Consider the following 8906-nt stretch of genomic DNA (forward strand, 5'->3'; position numbering starts at 1 on the left):
AATTTTGTTAAAGAATTTCATATGAAGTATGTCCCACCTACTTATTGTGATGCTAAGAAAAAAGAGTTTTTGAATATACGACAACAAGGCATGTCTATCGCTGAGTATCAACAAAAAAAATTTAGACTCTCTCGCTATGCTGGAGGCATTATTAATGAGGAAAAAGATAAATGCAGGAGGTTTGGAGATGGCTTGAAATATTCTATCAGAAAGAATATGGCAATCCTACAATATGAGAACTTTTGTAAATTAGTTTCTGCTTCTTTTACCTGGGAAAGACTTGATAAGGAAGAATCTAGTAGACATGAGACTAGATTTTGAAAGCCTAGGTCAGATTTTGGAGGTCCATCCAAAAAGGGAAGGTTTGATGATTCTAAGCCTGGTAGTGTCAACAAGTCGTATCAACAGAAGCAAAGCAAACTAGATTTTTCTACATCTAGTACTCCGAGTTATAATTAAGGCAAGACTCGCATTCCTACTTGTGCAGAATGTAGAAAGAATCATTACGGTGCTTGTAGGAGAGCTTCTGGTGCATGTTTTAATTGTGGCAGCTTCGATCATAAAGTGAAGGACTTTCCTAATCCTAAAAATGTTCCTCCCTTGCACACTGAGGGCTTAGTTCAGAAGTCTTATAATAATCCTCCTCAAACCAATAGAGGTACAAGGCCTAAAAACAACCAAGCAATGGGAAAAAGTGGAGAAAATCAAGCTAACGGGTCCAGAGCTACTGTACGAGATTATGTTATGAGGTAGAGAGATGATCAAGAGGGACAGGACGTGGTTGTCGATAAATTTCACTTATATAGCTTATCTGTGTTTACACTATTTGATCCTGGCTCTACACATTTCTATATTTGTTCATCATTTGTTCTTTCTGAAAATGTGAAATCTGTGAGACTTAACTTTGACGTTCTAGTTGAAATTCCTTTGGATTACCAACTTGTTTGTAATCAAATTTACCAAGTTTGTCCCTTCATGATGCAAAACCTGGTCTTTCCTACTGATTTGATTGAAATGCCTTTCCACGAGTTTGATATTATTATCGGTATGGATTGGCTTTATAAATATCATGCAGTAGTGGATTATAGGTCCAAGCATTTGACTTTTAAGGACCCTACATTTTCACACATTATTGAACAATATGGAAGATCATTGTCATGTAATATTATTTCAGCGGCTTTAGCAAGAAAGATGATTCATCAAGGTTGTAATGCATATTTTGCTCACATAATTGATACACGTGTGGAAAGTTCTAGTCTTAAAGATATACCTACTGTGTGTAACTTTCCTGAAGCATTTCCAGAAAATCTTCCTGGGTTGCCACCAGAAAGAGAAGTTGAATTTACGATCGAGCTCATTCCTGGATCTACTCTTATTTCTATCACTCCTTATAGAATGGCACAAGCAGAATTAAGGGAATTGAAAACTCAATTGCAAGAACTTCTTGAAAAAGGTTTTATTCATCCAAGTGTTTCTTCTTGGGGAGCCCCTGTGCTATTTGTGAAGAAGAAAGATGGTACTCTTAGACTTTGTATTAACTATAGACAATTGAACAAAATGTCAATCAAGAATAGATATCCATTACCAAGAATTGATGATTTGTTTGACCAGATGAAGGGTGCCAATTTATTCTCAAAGATTGATTTAAGGTCTGGGTATCACCAACTACGTGTTGGAAAGGAAGATGTTCCTAAAACTGCTTTTAGAACTCGATATGGTCATTATGAATTCTTAGTGATGCCATTCGGATTGACTAATTCTCCATCAATATTCATGGATATAATGAATAGAGTATTTAGGCCTTATCTTGATGAATTTGTGGTAGTCTTTATAGATGATATTTTAATATATTCCAAGAGTAAAGAAGAGCGTGATAAACATTTTCAGATTGTTTTGCAAACTTTGAAGGAGAAAGAACTTTATGCTAAACGTTCAAAGTGTGAATTTTGGCTTAATGAAGTGACTTTTCTGGGACATGTTGTGTCAGTCAAAGGTGTGAAGGTGAATTCTAGTAAAATTGAAGCAATTGTTGAATGGAAAACTCCCAAAAGTCCTATTGATGTAAGAAATTTCTTGGGTTTAGCAGGATACTATAGAAGGTTTGTGAAAGGCTTCTCCATTATAGCCTCTCCTTTGACGAGACTTTTGAAGAAGGAAGTAAAGTTTACTTGGGATGACAAGTGCCAAGAGAGCTTTGAAATTCTCAAATCCTTGTTGACACAAGCTCTTATACTTACTCTACCAATGGAGGGGAAAGAGTACGTGATATATAGTATCACTTCTCATCGTGGTTTGGGATGTGTTTTGCTGCAAGAAGGGAAAGTTATTTCTTATGCATCTCGAAAATTAAAACCACATGAATTGAATTATCCTACTCATGATCTAGAACTTGCTGCTATAGTGTTCGCATTAAAGATATGGAGGCATTATTTGTATAGAGAAAAGTTTCATATATTCACTGATCACAAGAGCTTAAAATACTTGGGTACGTACAAAGATCTAACCTTAAGATAGCGCAGATGGTTTGAACTCATCAAAGATTATGACTGCATGATTGACTATCACCCAGGTAAAGCTAATGTGGTTGCAGACACCTTAAGTTGCAAATCCTTTGCAAGCTTACATCTGAATCTTTTGCCTTTGCTTCTAGAGTTAAGAGACATAAATGTCTGTTTTACACTTGATTCGTATGGTTCGGTGGTTGCTAATTTGCAAGTCAAGCCAATATTGCGTGAACACGTGAAAGAAGTGCAAAATTTAGATGAGAAACTAATAAAATTGACCAAAGAAGTTCAAAAGGGGGGAAAGAAAGATTTTACATTAAAGGAGGATGGTGTCTTGTTATACCAAAATAGGTTATGCATTCCTAATGATGAAAAATTGAGGAGAGAAATCTTGAATGAAGCACATACTTCACCATATGCAATACATCTTGGAAGTACGAAGATGTACCAAACCATCAAAGAACACTATTGGTGGAATGGTATGAAGAAAGACATTACAGAGTTCATTTTGAAATATTTGGTTTGTCAACAAGTAAAGGAACAACATCAGGTTCCTGTTGGGTTGCTACAACCCTTGTCAATACCGGAATGGAAATGGGAGAAAATAACTATGGACTTTATTTTTGGACTTCCTCGCACTCAAAGAAATCATGATGTAATATGGGTGATAGTGGATAGACTAACAAAGAGTGCTTACTTCTTGGCAGTCAGAATGGATTACCCACTTGAGCGTTTAGTAGAATTGTACATTAATGAGATTGTAAGACTAAATGGGATCCCTATTTCCATTGTATCTGACTGAGACTAAAGATTTACATCTAGATTTGGGGGTAGCTTGCAGGAAGCCTTGGGTACAAAGTTGAAGTTAAGCACTTCGTTTAATCCCTAAATAGACGAACAGTCGGAAAGAGTGATACAAATTTTAGAGGATACAGACGGACAGTCAAAAAGAGTGATACAAATGGCTCAAAATCATATAGAGGAGAAAAATTTCTCTAGGATCGATATCTTACCCCAAAGTATGTCATCTCAGCTCCAATGAGCACATCTAAGCCAAACCTTAAGCTATGATGAGACACAAATATCTCAGGTACTAACATAAAGGTACACCATCTGAAATAATCCCTATCAAAAGCTACGCCTAGCTATAAGGGAAACAAAGCATACACTAAAGCACCTAAGGCTCAACCTAGCCTCAGACCATCAATATAAATCCTAAGAAGGATACTAATGCTAAGGAAATACCCCATATGAGGCCTATAGCCTAAACTAAAGTTTCATGGGGCTATTCTAGTCTAAGTCTCAACCAGGAACCAAGAAAAACTGAAATAGGATGAGGAGAACTCTAATCTCACCAAATACCAACCTAAATCACATGAAATAAATACTAAGCAATATATAATAAAGTTTTGGCAAAGTGGGAGACCATAGCTTACCTAGAAGCCGATCATGCGCGCTCTAAACCCACTAATTTGAGGCTTTGCCATTCTGAATCACCTCCAATCACCGCCATGCTATCAAAATCAAAACTTATGTGTCCCTATGAGAAACATAATACCCATATTGCCATAATATGTTTTAGGCCCAAAAAGGGATCAAAAATACGCCTATCAAACCCACGTGCGAGATTAAAAAACTAACTCGCTCAACGAGTCCTAAAATGCTTAAAGAACTTGTGCACCAAAATAAGAACAATCCGAACGCTAAAACACTACAAATCAGACAACAACTAAAGAGTTTAAGAAACACCATTAATGGGGTTAAATGGAGGTTTTGGGATAATATTCTACTCAATAACAAGTCCAAATTTCTCCGTTAACAATCCTAGCACGAAACCATAGCAAAAATGAGCAATTAGCAACTAAAATCACCCAAATTGGAGCACCCTAGCTCAAGATATCGAGGTTTGAATAATAAATAAAAGATATGAAAAATTTGGGCTTTAGCAAGCCCCACGGGTCACTAAAGTAGCTCCATGGTCGCTTAAGCAGCTGGTCAAATTTGGTCAAACACTGCTAAAGCGATCTGAGGGTCGCTTAAGCAATCGCACTAGCACCGGCACCAATACAAGCTAAACTTTGATTTTGATGCTTCTAACTCATCTGGAGTCGCCTGAACAAAACATATATGAAATATGATTGTAAACGACATTCCGACTTAATAGAATCGAAGAAACAACCATTAGAGGTCATTTATGAAAAATGTTGACTGAAATCAACACTCTAACAATTACAAAGAAAGCAACACAGTGCCCAAAATTAAGAAGAATACCTCAAGACCCAAACCAAAGGTCTTACTAGACCAAATTCAATATTTCGGTGCTAATGGTGCTGATAGACAATGAATTCTCCAAATGTTAAACAAAGTCAACTCTAATCCTTTAAGCTTTCCAATATCTTGTTTATGTGCTCAAGCTCACACCAAAAACATCAGGACCCGAATTAAAGATCTTTCTAGACCAAACTTGATATTTTAGAACTAATTGTGCTCACAAAATTTCAATTTGAGCATGTTTATCAAGAATGTTGACAAAAATCAAACTTAGGCTAGAGCTTAAAGGTTAAAACGCCTAATGGTTCAAACACACACCAAAAGCCTCAAGACTCGAGACGAACATTCTACTAGCCTACAATGACCATTTTGGAGCAAATGGAACCATCAAAATTCCATTCTGAGGTTGTTTTACTGGAGTTTTGAACGAAGTTAATTGTTCACACTCCATGGGCTCCAAAACATGAAAATGGCCATAAATTCCAAACGAACGACCAGGCGACACTGTTAGTCCCAACAAGTCATAAATGACTTGGGTCGCTATAGGAAAACTCTAAATACTAAAAAGATCAAAAAATGAAGGAAATAACCTAGAGGGTCATTACAAGTGGTTATCAATGTTTAAAGTTGTACTAATATAATATATACATGTTAAAATTATGATTTTCAGTAGCTTGAGTTTTGTATATTCTTTTGAAACAAAATTATATACACATTTCACACACTAAATTTATTCATGCATTGGATCCTTTAGGTATGAATTAAGTACTAAAATAGGTATATAACACCTTTTTAGAGTTTTACCAATGTATTGAAAGAATATAAATTTTGCTTTCATTTTTAAGTTTAATGAATCATTTAGTTTTTTAAAAAAATCAGTTTCTAACCTATATCATAACCTATTCAGTAATTATATTTTAATATTTTTAATTATAATATTTTTGAGTATATCTTGTGCATGCAAATTCCTCTCAATAAAATGGATAAAATATGAATATATATTGATTCCTTAGTTTTAATATAATATACTTTTATTTTGAAATCATAATCTATATCAATGTCATACACTAAACCACTTAATATATACACATTTCATACATTGAATTCATATATTCATTGGATTGTTTAGGTATGAATTAGGTATTAAAATAGGTATATAACTCTTTTTTTATTTTCATCAATATATTGACAAAATATAATTTTTTCTTTTATATACTACTGAAGTCAAAACTTATTTGAATATAAAAGTCATATACTAAGTGATTTAGTGTGGTATAGATTATGATTTCAAAAAAAAACATACTATATTAAAGGTAAGAAGATAATACTTTCTTCTTCAATGATTTTTCATCTGAATTGAAATCAACCTGATTACAAAATTGACATAAAATAAATATTGCATGAGTTGAGGTGTCAAATGTTTTTGTTAAATAATATATGCAATTGATATATAAACTAGTTTCAATAATATTAGTCACAGTTAATCATGAAAATCAGATTATATACTCATTACACACAGTATATGATATCATTTTTTTTTGAACTTATCATGTGAATTGATATTAACGAAGTATATTCATTTCATTCAATATGAAAACTATATACAAACTAATAACCTTGGTTTATTTTAACTGACTTTTTAAATTTTTTGATTTATGAAATTTCTATATATAAAATGTTAATTGTAAATGATGTAAATTTTTTCAAACAGAAATTCGTTCCCAACTTCATGCAGATTCATAAAAAATTATTTCTCTAAAAATTTAAATTCTTGTAATAACCTTGAGGGTCATTTTTGATATTTTTTACAAAATGATCATTTTACCCCTTCCATACCCTGAGTCATATTTCATTAGTATTCGAAGTTGGTTTTGTAAAATTCTTTGAAAAGTTAAGGTTTTTGGAAAGATTTTAGTTTGAAGGCTTCAAATAATGCTATTTCATGTCATTTGGAATTTTGAGTCTCGGAATAAAATTTTGTCGATAGCATCAGCTCTGAAATATGGAATTTGGTCTAGAAAAATTGACAAAATCATATTTGGAGTAATATTGTGGATTTAAGGTATAAGTTGGAAATTATTGAGTTTTTGAGTTTAGATTTGACTTTGGTCACTATTTGGAGTTTGGATGCTCAGATTGGATTTTGGACGATTCTCTTGGATTCGGCGAATGATTTAGACATACGGAGAATTTCAGTGTAGTTTTCGGAAGCTTCGAAGGCGTTTTGGTCTTTTCAAGGCATAAAGTTAGTTTGCTTGCGACTTACTAGATTTCGTGTCACAAAGACCTTGAATTTGAATTTCGATGGTTTCATTAAGTACAGAACATCGAATCTCTATGGTAGCTTATATGATTTGTGTGTATGGGATTTCAAATGAATCCCAAAGGTCGATTCAGCGACTTTGTAAATTTTGTGAAATTTCTGAGTTGTTGTGTTCTGGTATCTTCGATTTTGCGAAGGGGTGTTGCTTTAGCGACCTCTGCTTTTGCAAAGACCCTTTTCTTTAGCGAATGGAGTAAAACCTTTCAGGCATCGCGAAAAAGACCCCGATTTTGCAAAAGCAACCTCTATATCGCTTAAGCTACATCTGAGGCGGTTTTGTCGGGGTTTTGGTTCATTTTCACTATTTTTGACTTTGGAAACTTAGGAGAAGGTGATTTCAAGTGATATTTTATTGGAATTTCATTAGGTAAGTGTCCTTAACCTTAAATCAACATTATTTGTTGTTTATATCATGATTTCTACTTTTTATTAAAGAAATTGGACCCCAATTTTTTTGAATTTCTTCAAGAACTTCAAATTATTAAAAGGCTACTGTGGGTTGTTTTGAACTCCATTTTTTGAAATGATTTTTACAAATGAGTTCCAAATAGTTTGAGGATCATTTTCATCCAAAAATTCCTAGATTTAAACCCCATTTTGGGAATTAGAATTTTGAGCCATTTTGATCCTTTTGCCCAAATTTCATGGTTTTGATATCGTTAGTTCCATAGTTTGATTGTGAATCATTATTTGAATATATTGTGGTATTTCAGTCTCTTTTCGGAAATAAAAATCTCAATTTAGTGATTGCTCGAGTATCAATTAAGGTAAGTGAACTTCTAAAACCTTGTAAATCTTGTAGATTAGTTGAACTTGCTTTCGTATATGTTTTAGGGAGTAATGAGAATAAGGTTTTGGATGATAATCATGTGAATTATGCTTAATGAAAGATTTTGGTAATCAAAAGTACTATGTGTGCTATGATCTTGTTCGGAAATATGAACCTCTTGACTTGAACTTGATATGAACTTGATGAAATGCTATGGTAGCCTTTATGTGATTATGAACTTGATAAAATTATCATTTGCTCATTGTTGATTATGGGAATTGACTTGGACATACTTCCTCACTGGTTGATCCTAATTGTGATAAAAAAAAGGTAATGAAATGGAGACTTAATGACTTATAATAATGTAAATGATGTACTTGTTGATGTTGATATACTGTTGATAGTGTGACGTGAATTGCATTTATATGAATTGCATTATAACTATGGACACTATTATCCTCTCATTATTTGTGTGAACATGCTTATTTATATTTGTTCTATAACACCATGATGAGACCCATTTGATGACTATGCCAATGGAAAATGGTTCTAGTAATGGATACTTATGCTGATAGAAAATGGTTCTGGCGGTTGATACTTATGCTGATGGGAAATGGTTTTGGCGATGCCAATGTGAAATGGTTCCGATGATTGATGATGATGCTGATAGAAACTAGTACCAGTGAATATATGGTCTTTGTGCGGACTATGGGTTCCAGTTTGTTATACATCATATGTGTATCATTAGGACAAACATGCATCACTTTACGTGACATCACATTGCTTTGTATTGCATCTTATCTGTCATTATGAAGTTGTGCATATGCCTCATGTGTCTCTGAGATTAATATATTTGATACTGTTATGAGTCATTTAGTAATGCTGATGAGCTATAATTGATCTATGTGCTATATGAACTGTGTAGTATAGATTGGGCTTAATTTTGCGTATGTTGTGGTTGAGAAGGTTTGATAGGGATTAAAGGAGTTCTAGGGACTATTAGATTTACTTGGTTTTGTTGGTTGTCTTGTTGAGTATC

The sequence above is a fragment of the Solanum dulcamara genome, chromosome 10, assembly GCF_947179165.1.
Source record: "Solanum dulcamara chromosome 10, daSolDulc1.2, whole genome shotgun sequence".
Classification (NCBI taxonomy): domain Eukaryota; kingdom Viridiplantae; phylum Streptophyta; class Magnoliopsida; order Solanales; family Solanaceae; genus Solanum; species Solanum dulcamara.